This window comes from Lissotriton vulgaris, chromosome 11 (assembly GCF_964263255.1).
Source record: "Lissotriton vulgaris chromosome 11, aLisVul1.2, whole genome shotgun sequence".
NCBI classification, from domain to species: domain Eukaryota; kingdom Metazoa; phylum Chordata; class Amphibia; order Caudata; family Salamandridae; genus Lissotriton; species Lissotriton vulgaris.
In genome coordinates this window covers 668783692-668811087 of record NC_141699.1, presented here as the reverse complement: position 1 = coordinate 668811087, position 27396 = coordinate 668783692, and the positions used below count along the sequence as shown (strand labels likewise).

General features: G+C 46.0%; 1 long non-coding RNA gene across 1 annotated transcript in view; it reads left to right on the top strand.

Moving 5' to 3' along the window:
* The window catches only part of LOC147683310 (uncharacterized), a 52253-nt gene extending 31041 nt beyond the window's left edge, over positions 1–21212 (top strand). Inside the window, exon 2 of the long non-coding RNA XR_015300938.1 lies at positions 18000–21212. This is a non-coding gene — a long non-coding RNA (uncharacterized LOC147683310). The remainder of the gene's footprint in view (positions 1–17999) is intronic.
* The last annotated feature ends 6184 nt before the right edge of the window (positions 21213–27396 follow it).

The window sequence follows — 27396 nt, the reverse complement described above, 5'->3', positions numbered from 1 at the left end:
GACCTTCTCCTCAGACTCCATCCCTACCACCTTCCACCAGTGCCCCTCATCACTCCAAAGCACCTCCCCCATGACCTCCTCCTCAGACTTCCTCACAAACAACCTCCACCAGTGCCCCTCATCTCTCCGTAGCTCCACCCCATGACCTCCTCCTCAGATTCCCTCATTGCCACCCTCCACCAGTGCCCCTCAGCGCTCCATAGCCCCTCCCCCCATGATGTCCCACACGGATTCCCTCATAGCCACCCTCCAACAGTGCCCATCATCTCTCCGTAGCCCCTTTCTAGTATGCATTTTATTTGTTGTCTAGCGCTACTCGTAGTGTAGGGTGTCACAATACTTTACATCACGCACACGTTATGCAGAGACAATAAATCATACAAGTATGTAAATCAGCCTATAGGGAATGTCACATAAGCTAATGAAGATTACCAGGTGTAGGAATCACATGTCATCCATACTGCTGGGCAATATGTTTTAAGAGGGTTAGGTCTGGAGAAACACAAACACAGGATTTACAGCATACCCCAGTGGTTGGGGGTTGGCTTTACTGATTATGTGTAGAATGCCCAAATAAACTCTTTATTGCAACATTAGAATTATGGAAGACTGGGAAAATGTGAACTAACTAGCAATACACAAAAATAAAATCTAATTATACCAGTGGTTCCCAAACTGTGCGTTGTGGCTCCCTAGGGGGGCGTCAAACCTAGCCAAGGGAGCCACGCACCAAGCACTTTAATGTTTTTAATATTGAAGTGTCTGTTTGCTTCAGTTAAACTAATTAGACTTAAACGCATGATGTAGATGATTTGTAAGTGGCATGCCTAAAGCTGTAAACGTAGTACTTAATTGATGACATGTTGCGGGAGATGACCTCCATATTTCACTGGATCCCCACGTTCCAACACTCCCAAAGTAAGCGAAAGATGCCCGATTCGTTATTTTAGACTCGTTAATCGTTTACTTTTTTTTCCAAATGCATTTCACACCAATGCAAATTATCTCAAAAGTACAGTTGTCCTGTCTATTAAACACACAAAGTATTATTACGTTTTGAAACTTGTACTTGAATCATAGGTACTTCCAGTACGCATTTCTTTCAGTACACACACATTTACAGACAGGCCTGCTCTCTCCTTGAGCACAGGGTACGGCATAATGCCATCATTTGGAATCAAGATAGAGGGACGTTTTAAAAACAAAATCACAGGAATTTATTAGGCTTGCATTGATTTGGAGGCAATTTTAGTGGGAAGACCGAAATAATAAAACTGTATGTGGTTTAAAAAATCGTGAGTCACACTGCTGAAACAGGTATGACATGGGTGGAAATGGAAGTGCATGCAAACATTCTTCAAGCGCAGAAACACTTTGGCAATGGAGCCTACATGCATAGGGGTGCTATCTAGCACTGTAAGTGGGATTAAAAAGTTTGAGAGGGTAGTCTAAAAAAGGCATGAGCAAAGAAGTGTAACTAGGAATATTTTATTAGAGGCGCCGCCTTAGTAATATGAAACATACTGCGTATATGATTATAATACCTTCATCAGCATCATCCCAATTATTTTCAGGTAGAAAAATGCAAGTACTCCCAAAGCCAAGCTTACATCCCCCCACCCTCCAAAAAAGTAACATTGGGGAGCCACGGGCAATGGCCAATTGGTCAAGGTAGCCACGGGTTGAAAAAGTTTGGGAACCACTGAATTATACCACTCTGGTTTGAATGCAGGTCTTTGATGACAGTCCATAGGTGACTGTCCTATGGTACGATTGTAACTTCTGAACTGCAAGTAATCAAAGGATCTCTGTGACAAAGGCAGTCCCCCACTGAGCTATCCACGTTAACTACAGTTTTTCTGCATTTAAAAACTACAAACAGACAAAAGATTGCTCTCCAGCAGGATCATTAATCCCTAGAGTTATCTGGACATTTTATTAGTTGTGGTGCCTCCTTGGCAGAACAAGTCATGATAATGATACCAACAATTTAAACAAACGATTTAAATAAAATATACACAGCACACAAAGTATGTCTTGCTCACAGATGAAAAAAAAACGCAACAATAGCCACACATTATCTTATCTGCTCCTTACAAACTCTGTCAGAGCCCGATCTGAGCAGCTCAAGGGGTCAGGAAAATGAACCTGCATAAACAAGCTCCTCTTCACCAGAGCCAGTGCTGAAAAGAATGAAATATCCACGCAGCAGAACGGTACACAAATCCAGTGCCAACGAAAGTATTTGTCACCTTGGCACTGCCCCTATTGTATCTGCACGAGTGAGCGGGGACACAGCCCACCTTTCTAATAGGAGATGCAGATACGTGATTGGGGGAGCGAGCCCAGGCCCAATCACACAACTCCTAAAGAAAGAAAGAAAGAAAATAACATTCAGAGAACGTTTTAAATTGCAGTGGCCATTTTCTGTCGGCCTTGCTGATGTCATTGCCATGGCCAAGGTTCATGTTTGGGTGGGCCAGGCTCATGTTTGGGAGGGCCTGGCCCACCCGGCCCACCCTCTAAAACCGGGCCTGATCAGTAATACAGAACACTACCGTAAAATGGGCTCTGCGAGGATCTCCACCCTTGATTGTCCTGCAGCAGGACAGTAGGAGGCTTTTAGAAACATATAAACCTAACGTGAACTCATAAATGCTTTGAGAGGCACAGGCTCTCTTCTCAGGCAGCCACATACATGTTTCAGGGAGTTCTGTATAAATGACCGCATTCTCTGTGTGCAGTCTTTAAAAGGGGGTGAGGGGTGGGAGGCCTCCTGTGCAGTCTTTAAAATGGGGGTGGGAGGCCTCTACGAATACGAAGACATAATTATTTGGAAACATTGTTTTCCAGCAAATCTCAATTTACTTTTTTTCAGTCTTGACACTGTCTAAAAAATGATGTTTTCATAATATTCTGGTCACAAATCAGCTGGTCGACCACAACTGGCATATCTCGATAAGAAATAATTGTGACCTCTGCGGAAATCCCGATAGCTAAAAGACAGACAATACAAATGACACGACTAGTGTCTGTAACAATGGCTGACTTCAACATTGGGCTGTTTATAACAGGCCGTTTTTGAAGGCTAAGCTGAAAATTCAAAAGAAAAATCTTATACATTGAATGATTTCAACTTTGAACACATTTTTCATAATGTATTAGAACATGCGCAGGTAAAGTACTTTATAGCTGTACATACCAAATTAACAATGCAGTAATTCAACAAGAATGGGCTTATCAAGGCACAATTGTATTGTTGTAGATATTTGTGTATGCGTTATAAGTAGAGCTTTCTACCTCTTTCTTACATAGTGGTTCAAAGGCATAAAAAGTGAAGTATAATTAATTTCATGTCTTAAAGCACTGAGCCGATGCCGGAGCCTGAAGCAGCTTTACCCACCATTGGTACAAATGTGATTAGAAAATCCTTCAGTACTTGTAGAGTGAAACAAGATTGAGTCATTCAGGCAGCTTGGTATTGAAACGGGGATATAGGTTACCCCACAGTCCTTTACACGCCACTCACAACAAAGCTCTAATTTACAATCAGTTTGTTTACTACCAACGAAGGAGCTGCGGGCGGAGGGAAGGGGGGCTGAGCAGGACGAAGGAGCTGCGGGCGGAGGGAAGTTGGGCAGAGCTGGACGAATGAGCTGCGGGTGGAGGGAAGTGGGGGGGGCAGAGCTGGACGAAGGAGCTGCGGGCGGAGGGAGGGGGGGGCAGAGCAGGACGAAGGAGCTGCGGGCGGAGGGAGGGGGGCAGAGCAGGACGAAGGAGCTGCGGGCGGAGGGAAGGGGGGGCAGAGCAGGACGAAGGAGCTGCGGGCGGAGGGAAGGGGGGTTTCAGACCTGGACGAAGGAGCTGCGGGCGGAGGGAGGGGGGGGCAGAGCTGGACGAAGGAAAGCTGACGGCGGAAGAGAGAATGTAAGGAAAAAAAACAATATGGCTTACCTGCCGGTCCTTGCATCACGGCAAAAGCGAGACGATCCTCATGGGAAGACAAAAAAAAAGATAATGGCGGACACAACGTTCCAAATTTTTCGGATTGGGGGCGTGTTCGGTGTTCTCAGAATGGGCGTGGCCTAAAAGTGGAAAGAAGAACACCGAACACACCTCCAAATCCGAAAAGGATGGAGCCTATTCGGAGGGACAGCTCTCTCCTCCAATGGCTGGCCTCCGTTTAGGAAGCCAGCAAATGGGAGAGAGGCAAAAACAAAGGCGGGACAAATAGTCCACTCTAAGAAACATTAAATCTCGGTACTTCCGGTTCTGCCTTCGGCAGACCGGATATTACCTCGACCTAAAAATGGAAGGGAGACTCACGCCAATTATACCAGGTCTAACAGATAGTATAAGCACAATCTTCAGAATGAGCACACATCTATCTCATAATTCCAAATGCAACAGCAACTATAAATTAGTCAAGTTAATTTCTTTAAAGAACATTATTTAAAACGATGCATTCAAAGTCACAACTGTGAAGCGGGGACTGACCTGTAATGAGAGGAAAAAGGATGTTTCTAAAAATTCTTCAAATCCATCTGTCACATCAAGTAAGTAAATGTATTGATTTCTGAGCCTCATTAAAAATGAAATGGCATATAGGTAGATACTGAATTAGATTGGAGGCCTGGTTTAGCCACGCGCCGGCAGTTCTTTAAAATAAAAGTTATTCTACCAGGGGAAGGAAATAGCGTCTTTCTCTGGTCACAACATATCCTCCACTTGTAGCCACAGGCTCTCTTTGTGGAAGGAGTCATGGCTTTCATTAATGACGTTCATACCGAAAGATCCAAATGCAGGAGCCAGCCACAGACGCAGGGGTTGAGATGAAACATCCTGACCAGGTATTGGGCATGAAGATGCAGACCAATCTAAGATGTGTGCCAGTGACGTGTATTGAATCTTTCTGACACAAACAAGCACTCTTGCTTCCGATTTCCAGACTATGCTCTTATGTACAAAAAACATTGTGTTAGCCTTTAATCCAAATTTTATCCTGAGCAACAAAAAAACGTGATTCTTGATGTCCCATATTTCTATGTATGATGCTGCATATTTAAGCAGGTGAGGAAGTGCTAGCAATAAACTCCCATTAAGAGGTGAAGGAAGCAAAAAAAAAATTACAATCATTGTTCAAAAACTATTTAAGAGTAGCGTGAATACAATATACCCCTTTGCTAGGGTCTTTAAGAGATCAACAGTTTCAAGCTGCCAATCAGTACTTCAACCCTCTGAGACTGAAAGCTCTGCTGTGCACTGAAACCACTATACAGCTGCAGAATAACCCTATGTGGAGTCAGCAGAGGGTGAAATCAATGGTAGTTGACTGACTAATGTTAAAAGAATAATTACAAAAAGAACGGTTGCAGTAACAAGTGCATAATGTGGAGAAAAATATAATTTAACAATTTGATCTAGGCACACAGAAATTAAAGACAAAACATTTAAAAGAGTCTAGCCAAAAGGAAACCTGTGGGTGTGAAAACTGGTGCAGCAGAAGGCTTCCTGGTAATCTGAACAGGAAACCAACATAAAGAGATCAGGGTTGGTCATGACTTCTTTATCACAGCACAATGCGAGTTTATGGTAAGGACTTTTGGCCGCAAATATAAATTACGATTTGAAATATTCAGTCACGGCTGTATGTTTGACTCACCAAGGTGTAACCTCAACTAAATGGAAATAGAAACGTGTCTGAGAAAAGCCAAGGTACATTAAACAGTTACAGCAATAATCTACTTCAAAATCCGCAATATTTTTTTACACCAACCTCAGACTCTATGAATAAAATTTGTTGTGCTACACAGCACCCATCTGACCTTTCTGGTCACAACCATAGATTTTATTTCACACGCTTTCATTGTGCAGTTACATATCATAACGCTTCGATTTTGAAATGTGTGAAAGTCGGCGAATATAAATGATGTCTGTTACAGTCTACATTATAAACCCGCAGTAAGTTTTGTATCAATGCTGCACCATTTTCTAATAGTGTCTAGACGACAGAGTGAAGAGGTTTAGGAACAACACATTTTCGATATGAGGCTTCAAGTAAAACCCCGCTTTGCTAGAGAGAATCTTTTTGCGATTTTTTTAAACCGGACGTTCCCTCGGCTCGAGAGTTAAAAACACAAATCTTCGTATGAGGCCAGACCAAGTATTACAACATGGGCCTGTTCTAGTTCAAATAAAAGTCAAATCTAGAATAAAAGGACAAACGCACCAAAGATCTCATCTGACGAACGTTTAAAATGGAGTATATGGTACCAGCACGGTTTGTTATTGTACCAGAGAACAAACTGGCTTGCTGCTCAATCAGTAACAGGAATTTTCATTTGGGCAGGCCAAGGGCGCATTCGGGTGGGCCACTGCAGGCCCAATTTGTCGCTTCTGGAGGTAGCCTTCAAGCCGTGATTACATCATATGTATTTGCAAACAGGCAGCATGATGCAACGGATTGCTTCTGTGTGTACAAAGAGCATGTGGAGAGTTATTTGAAAGTATTACCATGGTTTGGTCCTAACTGCAAACCCTCGAATTCCGTCTGTCCAAGCAGTAAGAGCAATGTCTGGACCTAACTCCAAACCCTTGGATTCCAGCAGGCCAGGCTTTGACACAAGTACTTGAATGCTAAGCATATTATAAAGCATTCAAGATGAAGGAAGTCCCTATTACTAAACGAAAGCCTTGACACCAGTGCCCTCATCGCTCCAAAGCACCTCCCCCTCATGACCTCCTCCTCGGATTCCCTCCTTGCCATCCTCCAACACTGCCCTTCATCTCTCCATAGCATCTTCCCCTCATGACCTCCCCCTCAGACTCCCTCCTACCACCCTCCACCAGTGCCCCTCATCGCTCCATAGTCCCTCCCCCATGACCTCCTCCTCATACTCCCTCCCTACCACCCTCCACCAGGGCACCTAATTGCTCCAAAGCCCCTCCCCCACATGACCTCCTTCTCGCATTTCCTCACTGCCACCCTCCACCAGTGCCCCTCATCGTTCCATAGCAAAATCTAATTATACCTCATGACCTCCTCCTCAGACTCCATCCCTACCACCCTCCACCAGTGCCCCTCATCACTCCAAAGCACCTCCCCCATGACCTCCTCCTCAGACTTCCTCACAAACAACCTCCACCAGTGCCCCTCATCTCTCCGTAGCTCCACCCCATGACCTCCTCCTCAGATTCCCTCATTGCCACCCTCCACCAGTGCCCCTCAGCGCTCCATAGCCCCTCCCCCCATGATGCCCCATTTGGATTCCCTCATAGCCACCCTCCAACAGTGCCCATCATCTCTCCGTAGCCCCTCTCTAGTATGCATTTTATTTGTTGTCTAGCGCTACTCGTAGTGTAGGGTGTCACAATACTTTACATCACACACACGTTATGCAGAGACAATAAATCATGAAAGTATGTAAATCAGCCTATAGGGAATGTCACATAAGCTAATGAAGATTACCAGGTGTAGGAATCACATGTCATCCATACTGCTGGGCAATATGTTTTAAGAGGGTTAGGTCTGGAGAAACACAAACACAGGATTTACAGCATACCCCAGTGGTTGGGAGTTGGCTTTACTGATTATGTGTATAATGCCCAAATAAACTCTTTATTGCAACATTAGAATTATGGAAGACTGGGAAAATGTGAACTAACTAGTAATACACAAAAATAAATTCTAATTATACAGTGGTTCCCAAACTGTGCGTTGTGGCTCCCTAGGGGGGCGTCAAACCTAGCCAAGGGAGCCACGCACCAAGCACTTTAATGTTTTTAATATTGAAGTGTCTGTTTGCTTCAGTTAAACTAATTAGACTTAAACGCATGATGTAGATGATTTGTAAGTGACATGCCTAAAGCTGTAAACGTAGTACTTAATTGATGACATGTCGCGGGAGATGACCTCCATATTTCACTGGATCCCCACGTTCCAACACTCCCAAAGTAAGCGAAAGATGCCCGATTCGTTATTTTAGACTCGTTAATCGTTTACTTTTTTTTCCAAATGCATTTCACACCAATGCAAATTATCTCAAAAGTACAGTTGTCCTGTCTATTAAACACACAAAGTTTTATTACGTTTTGAAACTTGTACTTGAATCAAAGGTACTTCCAGTACGCATTTCTTTCAGTACACACACATTTACAGACAGGCCTGCTCTCTCCTTGAGCACAGGGTTCGGCATAATGCCATCATTTGGAATCAAGATAGAGGGACGTTTAAAAAACAAAATCACAGGAATTTATTATGCTTGCATTGATTTGGAGGCAATTTTAGTGGGAAGACCGAAATAATAAAACTGTATGTGGTTTAAAAAATCGTGAGTCACACTGCTGAAACAGGTATGACATGGGTGGAAATGGAAGTGCATGCAAATATTCTTCAAGCGCAGAAACACTTTGGCAATGGAGCCTACATGCATAGGGGTGCTATCTAGCACTGTAAGTGGGATTAAAAAGTTTGAGAGGGTAGTCTAAAAAAGGCATGGGCAAAGAAGTGTAACTAGGAATATTTTATTAGAGGCGCCGCCTTAGTAATATGAAACATACTGCGTATATGATTATAATACCTTCATCAGCATCATCCCAATTATTTTCAGGTAGAACAAGCATTAGAAATGCAATAGGTCTCGCAGCATTAGAGTTAGTGCTTTTAGAATTGTTAATGGGTTTTTTTGTAAATCTTTAGCATGAGGTTGAGGGTGAGTGAGGGTGAGTGTGAGGGTGAGGGTGGGTGTGAGATTGAGTGAGGGTGGGTGAGTGTGAGTGAGGGTGAGTGAGGGTGAGTGAGGGTGAGTGAGGGTGGGTGAGTGTGAGTGTGGGTGAGTGTGGGTGAGGGTGAGGGATTGAGGGTGAGGGGTTGAGGGTGAGGGAGGGTGAGGGGTTGAGGGTGAGTGAGGGTGAGGGGTTGAGGGTGAGTGAGGGTGAGGGGTTGAGGGTGAGTGAGGGTGAGGGGTTGAGGGTGAGTGAGGGTGAGTGGGGGTGGGGTGAGTGAGGGTGAGGGTGAGTGAGGGTGAGTGTGGGTGAGTGTGGGTGAGTGTGGGTGAGTGTGGGTGAGGGTGAGGGGTTGAGGGTGAGGGGTTTAGGGTGAGGGTGAGTGAAGGTGGGTGAGGGGTTGAGGGTGATTGAGGGTGAGGGGTTGAGGGTGAGTGAGGGTGAGGGGTTGAGGGTGAGTGAAGGTGAGGGGTTGAGGGTGAGTGAGGGTGAGGTGTTGAGGGTGAGTGAGGGTGAGTGGTTGAGGGTGAGTGAGGATGAGTGAGAGTGAGGGTGAGTGAGGGGTTGAGGGTGAGGGGTTGAGGGTGAGTGAGGGGTTGAGGGTGAGGGGTTGAGTGTGAGTGAGGGTGAGGGGTTGAGGGTGAGTGAGGGTGAGGTGTTGAGGGTGAGTGAGGGTGAGGGTAGGTGAGGGGTTGAGGGTGAGTGAGGGTGAGGGTGAGTGAGGGGTTGAGGGTGAGTGAGGGGTTGAGGGTGAGTGAGGGGTTGAGGGTGAGTGTGGGTGAGGGTGAGTGTGGGTGAGGGAGGGTGAGGGGTTGAGGGTGAGTGAGGGTGAGTGAGGGTGAGGGGGTGAGGGGTTGAGGGTGAGGTGTTGAGGGTGACATGGGCGTCCCAAAAGTGGGGACCCCGGTCAATTGCAGCCTCTTATGTGCCGTTGGAGGACGATGAAGGCATCCCACGGGACAGGTTGTTCAACGTCCTCAGCCCAAGAGGGTCAGCAGCTGTTTGCGCTCACACGTGGGAAATGGGGCCTCCTCTGCCACAAAACGCTTAGAAGATCAAACAAGCAGCTCAGCTAGTATTCTAGCACTGATCAGTACCTCATGTCAACACTTTGACTGCGGGTGACATGCCTGGCCGCCATCTTGAATTGTCGTGTATTCCGATGAGCTGCAATACAAGTACGCCTACTTCTCGGGTCTACATCATAAAAGCATAACGTTCGTACTATCGGCAGGGCTCGGCACTACGTAATACATATGAGGCGAAACCTACTATTTTAACATAATGTATTTACTGTTATACCTAACAATTATTAACTAAGATCTTAAGAGTAATTTCAATGATTTAGTAACGTTTGTAGTACTTTACGCTAATGTGCTCAAGAAGTACCCCATTCTAAAATGGCCGCTAGATTTGCAGTTTTCGGTCATCAAACCCACGATAACCAACATCAAATTGGTTTCTATCTCAGTTAAGGCTCATTGAAGTACAACCTTTGTATTCCTAGTTAATATATGTTTATGCAATCAAGAGCATTTCGAAGCGGCCGTCACAGGTTATCAACTTCAACTTTAGCCTCTCCTCAACCGCGCCTTCCCTCTATCTGCAATCCATTCAGATCGAGTAAGACACAATCCATGTGGCTCGGGGAGTACTATAAAACTGAAAGCGTTTGTGATTGGCTGTGGTAGAGCGAGCGCTCACTGTCCGGCTATCCGATTTGCTGTCATTGTGCGTAATTAAATATGCTTTGCTACTGTGTTTGTGACTGGCTCAATATTCCATGAGCAGCTGTGCCATTAATACAAAACTTTTGAGGAAGGACTGATGAGTAATGGAGCCTGCCGTTAATAATCGCGCTCCTAATTTTGAAGGGATGTCCTCCCCTATAGGGGGTGGCCCGTGTGCCCTGTGCATGACAGTCCCTTCGCGCTATACCTGCCCCCGATGTAACGTGTCTTACTGTGGCTTGAGCTGTTACCGTGGCGTGCGGCATCGTACTTGTTCCGAGGCTTTCTACCGGGATGAGGTGCTTCGGGGACTACAGGAGGCAGCTAGGAGCGAAGGGCGAAAAGGGGATATAGAAGGTATATTAACAAGGTGGAGATGAGGGTGAGCGAGGAGGGGACGGGGGGCGGGGGGGGGGAGGACTTTCACATCGAAGGGCGGTGGGGCCAGGGAGACGAGAAAGGAGCAGCGAATGGAAACTAGCGGCAGGCAGGCAGGGGAGGAGAGGAGGAGGGGGGAGGAGAGTAGGGGAGGCACGGCTCATGACCATAGCCGTGTTCGGGTAGTCAAGTAATGGCCGTCAGCCAGGCAGGATTAGATGAGGGCCGGGGGTGACATTCCTGTGCGGTTTGGGGTTTAATCGCGTCATTGTTGTCTCCATCGCGGCCATCAGAAGCACAGATATTTCTGCTCGCCATTGGAGCCGGCTCCGACATGGAGATCAAAGCAAGGTGGGGGGAGGAAGCAGAGGGGGCGCCCGAATGCAGCATTGTAACACGGCGTGCAGGGGAGGGGGCGGGGAGGGGAGGGGGCGGAGAGGGGAGAGGTGCGACACGGCAGGAAGACGGAAGGAAGAGAGGGGAGGGGGTGGAGAAATGTAAGTGCAGGGGAGAGTGGGTGTGGACAAATTTATTTGGCATGTCTGCAGAGCACATTACCTCCTGCACCTCGTGTATATGGAGAGTGCAATCTGTTGTCACTAAATGTGCTATTTGATGGTAAAAATGAAGTGTGCTGGGGAAACAAAAAAGAAGCCGGAGGGAAGAGAGGGGAGGGGGGAGGAGAGCGAAAGGATCGGAGACACGGCGGGTAAAATAAACAAAAAAAAGCCGTAGGGGAGGGGGGAGGAGAAATGCGACACGGCGGGAAGGGGAGGGGGCGGAACGGGGGCGACACGATGGGTGATTGCCAGTGGTCCACAAAACCAGCCTCTCTTGAGTGGTAAAGATCTACGATGATCTTAAAGTACGGTATACACTGTGGTGTTTTGTGAGTTGATGCCAGATGAACTAGTCACAAGTGCTCCCATTCATTTTCTGCTCGTGTGCATTGTTGCAGTGAAGTCGCACAAGCTTATGCACGGAGGGCACTAAATAGCACGAGGGGCTGCATGAAAGATACATGTTTGCCTCAGTTATTTAAAACGCACAAACACCGAGTGCAACAGAAGGACAAAGAGGGAAAAAAACAGCTCAGTGCTGTGCCAGGCACGAAAGGCCCAATCATCTCCCCCCAGATAAATCTCACAGCTAACGCTAGTTAGTAAAGTCCTGCCGTGAGGGCTATTAAATGGTTCAGCATATTGGGTACTGTCCCAGGGCATCCTCTAACGTGAAATGTGCACAACTGCCTTCTTACTGGGATAATAAACATGGCCGACGCTTCTCACGTGCGCTTGGTGCCCTCAGCAACGTTACCCAAGGGCTCCTGCAACCAGCCGCATGCCAGAGACTGTTCGGTCGCGTTCATTAATTGGTGCGGGCGCAGTAGTATATTGCATGGCGGGATTACTGGCCGCTTTGTTTCCTGAGAGGTTGCGGCGGCTTTGTGTTGGAGGCCGCTCCATCGACGGGAGAAGGTATTTACCATGATTAGCAGTGTCTGAAGATTACAGGTTGGGCCCGTCGGTATCATGCTTTCGGGGCGAGCTTCAGTATGCCGTAAATGCAGGATCCAGCCAAAGTGTACGTCTTGGCAGAGAGCTTAAGAACAGTTGTTTGCCATGGAGCCTGAGTCAGACCTCGGGAGGAGGAGAGGAGACCTAGCTAATAAAATACAGGCTTTCAAATCAGAGTGCAGGCATGATCTGCCAAAGACAGTGCAGGCATCTGTTGTCACTAAATCGGCGGGTAAAATAAACAAAAACAAAAAAAAAAGCCGGAGGGAAGAGAGGGGAGGGGGGAGGAGAAATGCGACACGGCGGGAAGGGGAGGGGGCGGAACGGGGGCGGAGAGGGGAGAGAGAGAGAGTAGGCAAGGGTAAACAAACACGGACGTGCACGCGCCCGTGACTTTTAAGGTCAATGCGCATGCGCATAAGCTTAATGCGCATGCGCATTGACCTTAAAAGTCACGGGCACTGCAAGGAATCGCCACGATTCCTTGCAGTTGGATAAAGAGTGGATGAGCCCCTATAGTCTCGCTTGCTCGATGCGCATGCGCATCGACAGGCGAGACCTAAAAATGCAAGTACTCCCAAAGCCAAGCTTACATCCCCCCACCCTGCAAAAAAGTAACATTGGGGAGCCACGGGCAATGGCCAATTGGTCAAGGTAGCCACGGGTTGAAAAAGTTTGGGAACCACTGAATTATACCACTCTGGTTTGAATGCAGGTCTTTGATGACAGTCCATAGGTGACTGTCCTATGGTACGATTGTAACTTCTGAACTGCAAGTAATCAAAGGATCTCTGTGACAAAGGCAGTCCCCCACTGAGCTATCCACGTTAACTACAGTTTTTCTGCATTTAAAAACTACAAACAGACAAAAGATTGCTCTCCAGCAGGATCATTAATCCCTAGAGTTATCTGGACATTTTATTAGTTGTGGTGCCTCCTTGGCAGAACAAGTCATGATAATGATACCAACAATTTAAACAAACGATTTAAATAAAATATACATAGCACACAAAGTATGTCTTGCTCACAGATGAAAAAAAAAACGCAACAATAGCCACACATTCTCTTACCTGCTCCTTACAAACTCTGTCAGAGCCCGATCTGAGCAGCTCAATGGGTCAGGAAAATGAACCTGCATAAACAAGCTCCTCTTCACAGGAGCCAGTGCTGAAAAGAATGAAATATCCACGCAGCAGAACGGTACACAAATCCAGTGCCAACGAAAGGATTTGTCACCTTGGCACTGCCCCTATTGTACCTGCATGAGTGAGCGGGGACACAGCCCACCTTTCTAATAGGAGATGCAGATACGTGATTGGGGGAGCGAGCCCAGGCCCAATCACACAACTCCTAAAGAAAGAAAGAAAGAAAATAACATTCAGAGAACGTTTTAAATTGCAGTGGCCATTTTCTGTCGGCCTTGCTGATGTCACTGCCATGGCCAAGGTTCATGTTTGGGTGGGCCAGGCTCATGTTTGGGAGGGCCTGGCCCACCCGGCCCACCCTCTAGAACCGGGCCTGATCAGTACTACAGAACACTACCGTAAAATGGGCTCTGCGAGGATCTCCACCCTTGATTGTCCTGCAGCAGGACAGTAGGAGGCTTTTAGAAACATATAAACCTAACGTGAACTCATAGATGCTTTGAGAGGCACAGGCTCTCTTCTCAGGCAGCCACATACATGTTTCAGGGAGTTCTGTATAAATGACCGCATTCTCTGTGTGCAGCCTTTAAAAGGGGGTGAGGGGTGGGAGGCCTCCTGTGCAGTCTTTAAAATGGGGGTGGGAGGCCTCTACGAATACGAAGACATAATTATTTGGAAACATTGTTTTCCAGCAAATCTCAATTTACTTTTTTTCAGTCTTGACACTGTCTAAAAAATGATGTTTTCATAATATTCTGGTCACAAATCAGCTGGTCGACCACAACTGGCATATCTCGATAAGAAATAATTGTGACCTCTGCTGAAATCCCGATAGCTAAAAGACTGACAATACAAATGACACGACTAGTGTCTGTAACAACGGCTGACTTCGACATTGGGCTGTTTATAACAGGCCGTTTTTGAAGGCTAAGCTGAAAATTCAAAAGAAAAATCTTATACATTGAATGATTTCAACTTTGAACACATTTTTCATAATGTATTAGAACATGCGCAGGTAAAGTACTTTATAGCTGTACATACCAAATTAACAATGCAGTAATTCAACAAGAATGGGCTTATCAAGGCACAGTTGTATTGTTGTAGATATTTGTGTATGCGTTATAAGTAGAGCTTTCTACCTCTTTCTTAAATAGTGGTTCAAAGGCATAAAAAGTGAAGTATAATTAATTTCATGTCTTAAAGCACTGAGCTGATGCCGGAGCCTGAAGCAGCTTTACCCACCATTGGTACAAATGTGATTAGAAAATCCTTCAGTACTTGTAGAGTGAAACAAGATTGAGTCATTCAGGCAGCTTGGTATCGAAACGGGGATATAGGTTACCCCACAGTCCTTTACACGCCACTCACAACAAAGCTCTAATTTACAATCAGTTTGTTTACAACCAACGAAGGAGCTGCGGGCGGAGGGAAGGGGGGCAGAGCAGGACGAAGGAGCTGCGGGCGGAGGGAAGTTGGGCAGAGCTGGACGAAGGAGTTGCGGGCGGAGGGAAGTGGGGGGGCAGAGCTGGACGAAGGAGCTGTGGGCGGAGGGAGGGGGGGCAGAGCAGGACGAAGGAGCTGCGGGCGGAAGGAAGGGGGGGCAGAGCAGGACGAAGGAGCTGCGGGCGGAGGGAAGGGGGGTTTCAGACCTGGACGAAGGAGCTGCGGGCGGAGGGAGGGGGGGGCAGAGCTGGACGAAGGAAAGCTGACGGCGGAAGAGAGAATGTAAGGAAAAAAAACAATATGGCTTACCTGCCGGTCCTTGCATCACGGCAAAAGCGAGACGATCCTCATGGGAAGACAACAAAAAAATAATGGCGGACACAACGTTCCAAATTTTTCGGATTGGGGGCGTGTTCGGTGTTCTCAGAATGGGCGTGGCCTAAAAGTGGAAAGAAGAACACCGAACACACCTCCAAATCCGAAAAGGATGGAGCCTATTCGGAGGGACAGCTCTCTCCTCCAATGGCTGGCCTCCGTTTAGGAAGCCAGCAAATGGGAGAGAGGCAAAAACAGAGGCGGGACAAATAGTCCACTTTAAGAAACATTAAATCTCGGTACTTCCGGTTCTGCCTTCGGCAGACCGGATATTACCTCGACCTAAAAATGGAAGGGAGACTCACGCCAATGATACCAGGTCTAACAGATAGTATAAGCACAATCTTCAGAATGAGCACACATCTATCTCATAATTCCAAATGCAACAGCAACTATAAATTAGTCAAGTTAATTTCTTTAAAGAACATTATTTAAAACGATGCATTCAAAGTCACAACTGTGAAGCGGGGACTGACCTGTAATGAGAGGAAAAGGGATGTTTCTAAAAATTCTTCAAATTCATCTGTCACATCAAGTAAGTAAATGTATTGATTTCTGAGCCTCATTAAAAATGAAATGGCATATAGGTAGATACTGAATTAGATTGGAGGCCTGGTTTAGCCACGCGCCGGCAGTTCTTTAAAATAAAAGTTATTCTATCAGGGGAAGGAAATAGCGTATTTCTCTGGTCACAACATATCCTCCACTTGTAGCCACAGGCTCTCTTTGTGGAAGGAGTCATGGCCTTCATTAATGACGTTCATACCGAAAGATCCAAATGCAGGAGCCAGCCACAGACGCAGGGGTTGAGATGAAACATCCTGACCAGGTATTGGGCATGAAGATGCAGACCAATCTAAGATGTGTGCCAGTGACGTGTATTGAATCTTTCTGACACAAACAAGCACTCTTGCTTCCGATTTCCAGACTATGCTCTTATGTACAAAAAACATTGTGTTAGCCTTTAATCCAAATTTTATCCTGAGCAACAAAAAAAGTGATTCTTGATGTCCCATATTTCTATGTATGATGCTGCATATTTAAGCAGGTGAGGAAGTGCTAGCAATAAACTCCCATTAAGAGGTGAAGGAAGCAAAAAAAAAATTACAATCATTGTTCAAAAACTATTTAAGAGTAGCGTGAATACAATATACCCCTTTGCTAGGGTCTTTAAGAGATCAACAGTTTCAAGCTGCCAATCAGTACTTCAACCCTCTGAGACTGAAAGCTCTGCTGTGCACTGAAACCACTATACAGCTGCAGAATAACCCTATGTGGAGTCAGCAGAGGGTGAAATCAATGGTAGTTGACTGTCTAATGTTAAAAGAATAATTACAAAAAGAACGGTTGCAGTAACAAGTGCATAATGTGGAGAAAAATATAATTTAACAATTTGATCTAGGCACACAGAAATTAAAGACAAAACATTTAAAAGAGTCTAGCCAAAAGGAAACCTGTGGATATGAAAACTGGTGCAGCAGAAGGCTTCCTGGTAATCTGAACAGGAAACCAACATAAAGAGATCAGGGTTGGTCCACTCTAAGAAACATAAAATCTCGGTACTTCCGGTTCTGCCTTCGGAAGACCGGATATTACCTTGACCTAAAAAGTGTGTTTGGCGTGCTATTGGTGGTGGTCAATCTTGAAACGGGTTTTTACCCATTTCAGGATGACCGCCTGAAAGTGCACTAGTCCAGGCTTGTGAAGTGAGCACCAAGAAATCATGAGGTCATATTATGTGAACAAATCCATTCAAAGATGGCTGCCAAAGATGCATGTATCCGCATCGCAATTGTCTACCAAAAAATCATTGACAAAGCCAATAGTTTTCACTGATAAGAATTATTGGGTTTGTAGTGCTTGGTGTAAAGAGGCTCAATAAGGCGGCATCTGTTTTTATTTAGTAGCTGACACATTGCATATAGATTGGGGCAAACCAGTGCAATTTTCACTCGCTCAGTCAGAAGAAAAACATTACTTGTGGCAGCTTAAAGAACAGTATTCACACTCAGGTAATTCACAATACAGATAGCAATAGCCATCAGTCACCCTAATAAAGGGGTCACTAAAAAGGTGGGGGCCTGAAACAGAGTCCTAGCTATTTGTTAAGCTGTTTCTGGAGCTAGGTATTTTAACTCCTCCCATTTCCATATTACTTTATGCAGTTGTATACCATTTTTAGTCTCTGAACATACTGTGGTTTTCACCCAAATACTATTCTTTGATATTTACAGGTTTTAAAAATATAGTTTATTTGCGCGCTGCACGTTTGCTTTTATCTAATTTTTACAATTAACAGTGAAATGTAGCGTTGTTACACTGCCAAGGCATTGTAGACCATTCCCTGACCATCATGCTTCTTTGCTAGCAAATATAATGACAGAGTGTCAGGGACCAGTTGTATGTCAATGTAAGCAATCAGAAGATAAGAAAAGAAACATGGTGACTCAGGCTTCAGTTCAAAAAAATTCTAAGTTATGTTTATGCTCCCTAAGATCTCAAAAACATTATTAAAAGGTCTCAGGAGAGTGAAGTATGGCTATTATTTAGCTATTAGTTAAATAAAGATGTAGGGTTAGTTACCACCTAAAGGATCACTGTACACAGTAAGAGAACACAATTATTGCATTCAGAGATACTTATGTTTATTGCTTGTTTCACTAAATGTGATCTTTTATTGTCCACAGGCTGTGGTGACCTCAGATTTGTATTTGAAAGCAAGCAGCTGGAAGAAAAGAAAACATTTGGCTATTATGGCATAGAGCCCATGTCAACTATAGTCACCGTTGTGAAACAGTCAGGTGGCTAGTGGCGGAAGCTCAAGCTGGGAATTCAGGCGTGTGGATACATTATGAAGGAAGTGCATCAAAAAGTGAAATTACCACGCCAGATACCTCTATATACCAAGTTTATTTAGATTTTTCATCTATAAATCCGTTTTATCAAGCCTTCATCTCTTGATTCATAAACCAGCCCTGCACCAAACAACACCCTAATCTTTTCCACACAAATGAAATGACAATATCTCGCAGTAATAACTGTATCATGAATCCATCTCTACCAGATGATCTCGGAGACAACCTTTCAGCTTCTTTCAGAATTAGCCAATCCCATTGTAGCCTGAAACATAACTCCCTGACCCAAATTGCCCAGTTAAATACTCAAAGTACCCAGTCCGCACCAGAGAATCTACTGTGAAATGCTGTGGTGACAATGATTAATGTGACTAAGAACAATATCAAGATGGACATTTGGAAAACTAAGCACACATTGAAAGAAGATGGACATACCATAATAAGGATGGAATCAAGTTCTTGGGGAAAGAAAAAAGGCATCAAGCCCAAAATCGGCACTACTCATGTTTGCTGTCATTCAGTTATCCTCATTAATTCTATTTCAGTAACACCAGTAGAACAAAAACATATATGCATCATTAAGAATTTTGGGACTCATTTATAGCCAAGCAAATAGTCATTTATAAAGCATTGGCAGGAATTGCTGTCATGGCCGTTCCTGTCAATGAATTTTGCTGTTTGGTGCAGGGCTATATCAGCATGGCACAACCCTGCACCAAACAGTATTCATTTTTTTTTTAATTCTGTTTTTTATTTTCATGTGAAATATAGGCAAATAAATCAGGTTACATATAAATACAAAATACAGATAGCATATATATCCCCCATACAAAATCTTGACTAATGACTACGATTCTCTGGTGAGTTCCGGTTGGCTCTTTGGATAACTATATAACACATTCCCAATATACATCTTATAACTCCTCATCCGAACTATCGTCTTCATGTTCTGGTAGTATTCATTTTTTTATTTAAAAAAGTAAATCCCAAAATGGGATTTTCTTTTTGAAAATGCAAAAAGTAATTCTCCCCTCAGGATGGGAGTCATCTCACATGGTGGGGTGGGGCATTATTTGTTTTTTTACAGTCCTTCACTGCCACCACTTGTCTAGCAGTGACGGAAAGTAAATACATGGCTAAACATCTGCCTACCGTTATCGGGTAGGGTGACTTATAGCCATTCCTCCGACAACCCTTAGTCCTTCGGGCCATTCGAGTGGTTTGGCTATGGTGGTGATGGAGCCAAACTGAAGGAGAGGCAGGCAGACCTTCATGATGGTGGTATACATAGTATATATACCACCACCATAGAAATCGGGCTCTTAATGTCCAAGATGGTGCCCTATTTTTTGTTAACTTAGGGGCTAGCATCTCTGTGGTTTCATAGGCAATTATGTCAAATCCTAAAAATCATTAATGAGCTGGTTTATCTTTTCTGAAATTGCTGCCACTAAGCTGTGCTGATCAATTTCCTAATGTGCAGGATACCACCAGTGGCAGCGACTCATTTTGGGAAGTGGTGGGGTGGGTGTAGGGGGAACACAAACAAAAACTAAAAGAATTTTAAATACATTTCCCTTACCTGCTCCGATGGCATCTGACTTGCTCCAGGTGTTTGTGTCCCGTCAAGGAACTGCTGCACACTGCTCAGCCTCCCAACGCCCAATCCCGGCGCTGCTGTCATGCTGGGAATACTACTCTCAGCATGTGAGCAGTGCTGGCATTGGTCTGAGCGCCTCGATTCGGCGCTCAGACATAGACTGAGAACCTGAGTTGGTTTCTTCCCCCAAGCTGTGCAACACAGCTGGAGTGGAGCCAAGCCGAGTGCGCATGATGGTTTTGCTGGCCGCAGATTGCCGGGCAAACCGTCATACGCACTTGGCGGTGCCCACCACTCCCCCCTCCTCCCTGGTGCTGCAGCGTCAGTGTGGGTAGCCACGACCCTCCCTCGGCTCACATTCACAGCCTGCAGGACGAAAAATAAAATGATAATAAAATGTTTTATTATCATTTTATTTTTTGTCCTTTGCCTCTTCTGGCTTTCAGCAGGGGTGCTTAGGGGTGTGATGCTTCTCTGCCATAACGGAGGAGCCACTCCTGGCTACCACTGTTGTACAATAGTGCAAACTGCCTTTACCACTGTGATGAATATCCATAGAATCGCCCACCACTGTTGAAGAATTTGCACATAAAAAATGTAATTAATTCTGCACCTTAAGATTTTCATTGTTTTTCCAGTGCAACAGTTTGCATTTAAAATATCCTATAATTTGTATTCATTACAGCCCGTTCCTCACACACACCCTCTTAAACCCCTGGGAATTAAACTGGTCTGCCTCTCAACAGTTTTTAGCTCATCAGTGCCATTACAGACAAAGATGAGCCATATGCAAATCATTACTAACCCCTACTGCAAAGAAAGGTCCAAACTATACTAGGGAATTCAAGCAACCCCAGACAAATTTCACCTTTGTTGGGTTTCATAAGTGAGGTTTTGCGAAAGGCAGTGAGAGGCAGTATCTACTCAGTATTGAAAGTTGCCTGGCACTATTTCCATCCTAAAGAATGCAGGTGAAGGAAAAGGCAAAAATCGGAACTCCTTGCAAACTAAAGAAGTCAACAATTGGAAAGGTGCACACAAGGAAATATGCACCATCAAGCATGGAACTAGCTCTGCTTGATCAACTCTCAGATCCCTGAAGAGATGATAAAATAAGAAAGATTGTAATTACCATGACATGAGTTTATTATGCTTTAATTAATTGACATTGGAGCAGCATAATTTGGGCCCCACCCTCTGTGTATACAATATTCATATTTTATCCCTTTTTGTAATTTCATTTCGTAATATATAGCTAGAACTAGTTTCTTCATGGAACACTCAATTTGGATAATTTGTATTCTTTACATATTGAAAATTTGAATTCTACCACTTTACAATATCTTGATTCAGGATGCATGAGTAACTTAATTTCTTGCCTGTGATCATATCTTTAAGTTATCCTTGTTAATTTTGATGATTTTATTAAACAAAAAATCCGAAAATAGAGTTTTCTAGTTGCATACCATCCTCTTTATCGTTATTATAGAATTGAATTGCTTTATTGAAATGTCAGTGACTTCTGAAAGCTCGCTCTCCGTCAACGTTTCAAGTTGACTATCAAAGGTCCATACTACCAGTAGGGGATGCTGTTTGATGACTATACTAAGGGATTGAGGTTTAGAGACCATCCGCCCAATCAAAATGTTGTATATGTGCTAAGGGCATCGGGTAATGAATTGGTTGTAGCACAAGCAACTTGTTGTCACTGTTTCTATACAGATTTTTTGGGTGGACATTGTGGGCTGGTTTACAAACTGCTGGATGTGGAGGGGAGATTGCAGTATGAAACCCAAAAGTCTTTCCAAAGGACATCAACTAAGACATGAGTTTAATTTCTTTGAAACTTTGCTAAGTATGTACCTTTGCCCAATCCCAAACGGAACCATATAATGACCACACACAATGCAGTTAGCAAACGTCTATTTATTTTAGATCAATAGACACTCATTTATATAATGAGATTCTGAGTTTTTGCTTAAAACCATCCTCTGACCATTTGCACACCTGTAAATTCTCGCTGCTCACCACCACAGTGTAGGCATTACTATTTAGAAGTGTTTGTCACTAAAAAAAAATGTTTGCAGATTTTGTTTCTTGAATCAAACAACCATTCACATATTTCACTACTGAAGTTGTCTTAGAAACAGGGCGCAATCGAAAAAAACATTTTTGAAAGTGCATGAATTTAAAAAGTTGCCCCCCTCTAAATCCACATCTGATAGGAGAGGAGCCAAGCATATGATGTTTCATGTGTTGTTTCAACTTGATCTAAAGTGCTCCAAAGATTTAAAGGCATTAGCCCCACACATGAAAAAAAGTGGCGTTTTCTCCCAGTCTACTAACTTTTATGGAAAACCATACTTATCACAGCACTAGAGACACTTTGGTAATTGATCGTATATGTGAACTTTGGGGCTATTTCACTGCATGATCAAACATTATAGTCTGATTGCAGCCTCAAGCGTCACCTCTTGCCATCCTCATGTGTATGTGTGTATGTCTGTGCACATGCGCACTTGCCAAATTATAGCCTGCAAATTTAAAGGGACAAAGCACAAGAGGAGAGAAGGAATACAAGATCAGTATGCAAGTGAACCTTACTTACTAGTAGCATAGTCATTTTTACAAAACATCCGTGTTGATGTGCAGTGGCTGCATTTACGTGTGAATGAGGTGTCCCTTGTAGACAATTCAATTCAATTCAATTCAATTGATTTATATAGCGCGCTACATACCCAGAGGGTCTCAAGGCGCTTGGAGAAGGGTGGGGAGTTACTTGTCGAATATCCAGGTTTTAAGTTGCTTTCTGAATGCTAGGTGGTTCTGAGTGAGGCGAAGGTGAATGGGAAGTGAGTTCCAGGTTTTAGCCGCCAGGTAGGAGAAGGATCTTCCTCCCATGGTGGTTTTGTTGATGCGAGGTACAGCAGCAAGGGCTTGGTTGGAGGAGCGTAGCTGGCGGGAGGGGGTGTAGAAGGAAAGTCGTGTGGTGAGGCATTCAGGTCCGAGTTCGTAAAGTGCTTTGTGTGCGTGGGTTAGGAGGCGGAATGTTATCCTCTTATTGACGGGGAGCCAGTGGAGGTTTTTCAGGTGGCCAGAAATGTGGTCTTTGCGCGGGATGTCTAGTATGAGTCTGGCTGAAGCGTTCTGAATGCTTTGGAGTTTTTTCTGAAGTTTCGCGGTGGTGCCGGTGTATAGGGTGTTTCCGTAGTCCAGGCGGCTTGTAACCAGTGCGTGGGTGACCGTTTTTCTAGTTTCGGTGGGGATCCAGCGAAATGTTTTTTTGAGCATGCGAAGAATGTTGAAGCAAAATGATGAAACGGCGTTGACTTGTCTGGTCATCGAGAGTGAGGAGTCTAGAATGACGCCCAGGTTCCGTGCGTGGTCTGTCGGGATGGGTGCTTTTCCAAGGGACTCTGGCCACCAAGAGTCGTCCCAGGCGGAGGGGGAGGTACCTAAGATAAGGACTTCTGTTTTGTCGGAATTCAGTTTCAGACGGCTGGACTTCATCCACTCGGTTACTTCTTTCATTCCTTCATGTAGGTTGGTTTTGGCGGTGTTAGGGTCTTTGGTGAGTGAGAGGATCAGTTGAGTGTCATCAGCGTAGGAGATGATGTTGAGGTTGTGTTGGCATGCGATGGTTGCGAGGGGGCTCATGTATATGTTGAAGAGGGTGGGGCTGAGTGAAGAACCTTGTGGTACGCCGCAAATGACATCAGTGGCCTCTGACTTGAATGGTGGGAGGCGGACTCTCTGGGTTCTTCCGGCAAGGAACGAGGTGATCCATTCCAGTGCTTTTCCTTGGATTCCGATGTTTCTGAGGCGTTGTAACAGGGTGCTATGACAGACTGTGCCGAAGGCTGCGGAGAGGTCGAGGAGAATGAGGGCGACTGTGTCTCCATTGTCCAGTAGAGTTCGAATGTCGTCTGTTGCTGCGATGAGTGCGGTCTCAGTGCTGTGTTTGGCTCGGAAGCCGGACTGTGAGGAGTCGAGGGATTTGTTGGTTTCGAGGAAGGCGGCGAGCTGGTTGTTGACAGCTTTCTCGATGACTTTTGCCGGGAATGGAAGGAGCGAGATGGGGCGGTAGTTTTTGAGTTCGGTGGGGTCAGCTGTGGGTTTTTTCAGAAGGGCGCTGAGTTCGGCGTGTTTCCAGCTTTCCGGGAAGGTGGCGGAGATGAGGGAGCAGTTGATGATGATTCTCCTTTGGGAACTAGAGTTGAGATAGTGTCACCATTTTGTTTTCAGGTGAAAGTCTGTACTCAGTTTCAAGCAGTCCTTGTTCGCAAACCATATTGTACTTAATACCGAGAACCATTAAACAGTGTTAATGAGTCTTTTGGCACACAGTATTTACATTTAACATGCTGCGGCACACCGTAGTACCCTTAAACGTCAGTTGCCACTACCACCCAGATGAATTGTTTAATTCCAGTGAACTGTAAACCAAAATGAACGTTCAAGCCAGTGATATACAGTGAGGTATATAACATGATGTGCTATGGTACACACTCCAATGCTGCAAGCATGACTTGTGTTATAAACCACACGTGTGTTCCCATAATAGGTGACCAACACTCTTCTAAGGTACCTGTTATCTGCAGTTTTTTCTCTGTATGGGAAAATAGTCCAGAATGAGACTAGTTTCATATTAAAACTGTAGTTATAATAAAATTATTTAATATCTAAGGATTACGTACCTTAATGGTGAATACATTGCCCACTTTATGGACATTTGGTAAGTTCCTGTTCGGTTTTGTATGCGTTAAAATAAATCTTGCCACCTGCTGAATAAAATAATAGAACCCGAACTCAATGACGTTTCAAAAGCCTTATCCAACTGTATCTGAAACTGAACAAAACATTGTTACGAGGCACTCCTGCCAAAACCATGTTGCACGCTCTATCCAAATTTGTGAATTCGTTTAATCTACGGGAATATGTTGGCTGCATCCCGCAGCTTAAATTATCCATTATTTACCGGTGTTCGGGCCAGCATTTCCGACAATCTTTTCTTGATGATTGCGCCTACTACCACGCCTGGACCGAGTGCCGTTTTTGTGTCATATACTCTCTACGTCACGAGTGTAAAAGACAGATCAAGTCTGCAGTACCAGTGCCAGCGTCCCGCACAAACGTTGTTGCCTTAGGCGGGCCTTGCAACTGAAGCTCTCTTCTTTAAACGGACCTCCCCGTTGTCATGAGGCTCTGCGGCCTTGACCACAATAGACTCCATCTTTAAACGGGCCTCCCCCCATTCATGAGGCTCCATGGCCTCGACCCCAGTGGACACCATTTTTGTGTGGGCCTCCCCACTCTCCTGGTGCTCAATATCCTTGGCCCCTTTTGGCCTGGAGCTAGACATGTGTGACTCATATTTAGGCATCTTACCTGGCGCCAAAGTCGGTACCTGCTCAGGGGCTAGCCCAGTGGTTCCCAAACTTTTTTGACCCGTGGCTCCCTTGACCTAATTGGCAGTTGGCTGTGGCTCCCCACCATTTTTTTACCCGCGCGCCGGGGTGTGGCGGCGCACTCTTTGGGAACCACGTGTCTACATGAAGAATCACGTCTAGACGTGATGAAGGATTCAGAGAGTAGCCATCACTGTCATAAAACTTTATTTGCAATCACAAAGATCTTATAAAGTACATCTCAATGCATAAAGCACTCCCACTAAAAGTAACCAGGCTAGAGAAAGGCTCAAGGAGGTCTGTGGCGTTACAAGAAGTTTACGTTAGGAAGTTTACGTGAGGTGGGCTCTGATCATGGGCATCCGCAGAAATGTTTTCGGGGGGGGGGGCACATTTTTAACTTCATCACCATCCTCCTTGCAACCTTACCCCCTCTGCCTTACACCCTTCTCCCCCTCCACGTTGCACCCTTCTCCCCCTCCCCCTTGTACCCTACTCCACCTCTGCCTTGCACCCTTTTCTACCTTGCACCATTCTCCCATCTGCCTTACACCCTTCTCCCCTTTGCCTTGCACCCTTCTCCCCTCTGCCTTGCACCCTTCTCCCCTCTGCCTTGCACCATTCTCCCCACTGCCTTGCACCCTTCTTTTCTCTGCCTTGCACCCTTCTCCTCTCTGCCTTGCACCCTTCTCCCCTCTGCCTTGCACCCTTCTCCCCTCTGCCTTGCACCCTTCTCCCCTCTGCCTTGCACCCTTCTGCCCTCTGCCTTGCACCCTTCTCCTCTCTGCCTTGCACCCTTCTCCCCTCTGCCTTGCACCCTTCTCCCCTCTGCCTTGCACCCTTCTCCTCTCTACCATGCACCCTTCTCCTCTCTACTATGCACCCTTCTCTACCTTGCACCCTTCTCCCCTCTTCCTTGCACCCTTCTCCTCTCTACCATGCACCCTTCTCCTCTTTGCCATGCACCCTTCTCCTCTATGCCTTGCACCCTTTTCCCCTCTGCCTTCCACCCTTCTCCTCTCTGCCTTGCACCCTTCTCTACCTTGCACCCTTCTCCCCTCTGTCTTGCGCCCTTCTCCTCTCTACCTTGCACCCTTCTCCCCTCTGTCTTGCGCCCTTCTCCCCTCTGTCTTGCACCCTTCTTCCCCTCCCCGTTGCACCCTTCTCCCCTCTGCCGTGCACCCTTCTCCCCTCCTCCATGCACCCTTCTCTACCTTGCACCCTTCTCCCCTCTGCCTTGCACCCTTCTCCTCTCTACCATGCACCCTTCTCCTCTCTACCAGGCTCCCTTCTCCTCTCTGCCGTGCACCCTTCTCCCCTCCTCCTTGCACCCTTCTCTACCTTGCACCCTTCTCCCCTCTGCCTTGCCCCCTTCTCCTCTCTGCCTTGCCCCCTTCTCCTCTCTGCCTTGCACCCTTCTCCTCTCTACCATGCACCCTTCTCCTCTCTACCATGCACCCTTCTCCTCTCTGCCTTGCACCCTTTTCCCCGTCTGCCTTGCACCCTTCTCGGCCACCCCCTTGCACCCTTCCCACCCAATGGAGGGGGCTGCCACCTGGAACAATGGCACCATTTCAAAAGCATGATGGTCTCCCCATGCCTAAAAATTAATGTGTCCGTCTGCAACGCGACTGGTGCTAATGTAAAGCGCTCTGATGCCTTCGGGTGGAGTTTGCGCCATATAAAACTGCAAAAAAATACTTGGTAGGGGGCCTTGTGCTGCTTTTGGGGAGCATTGAATCAGATGACGTAGTAAACGCCTGTAACCCTGCCCCCACCCACCCAACGCTCTCCACCAGGACCCTGACCCTGCACCCGCCCACCCAAAGCTCCCCACCAGGCCTCTCACCCTGCACCCACCCACCCAACGCTCTCCACCAGGCCCCTGACCCTGCACCCACCCACCCAATGCTCTCCACCAGGACCTGACCCTGCACCCACCCACTCAACGCTCTCCACCAGGCCCCTGACCATGCACCCACCCAACGCTCTCGACCAGGCCCCTCACCCTGCACCCACCCACCCAATGCTCTCCACCAGGACCTGACCCTGCACCCACCCACCTAACGCTCTCCACCAGGCCCCTGACCCTGCACCCACCCACCCAAAGCTCTCCACCAGGACCTGACCCTGCACCCACCCACTCAACGCTCTCCACCAGGCCCCTGACCATGCACCCACCCAGCGCTCTCCACCAGGCCCCTCACCCTGCACCCACAGT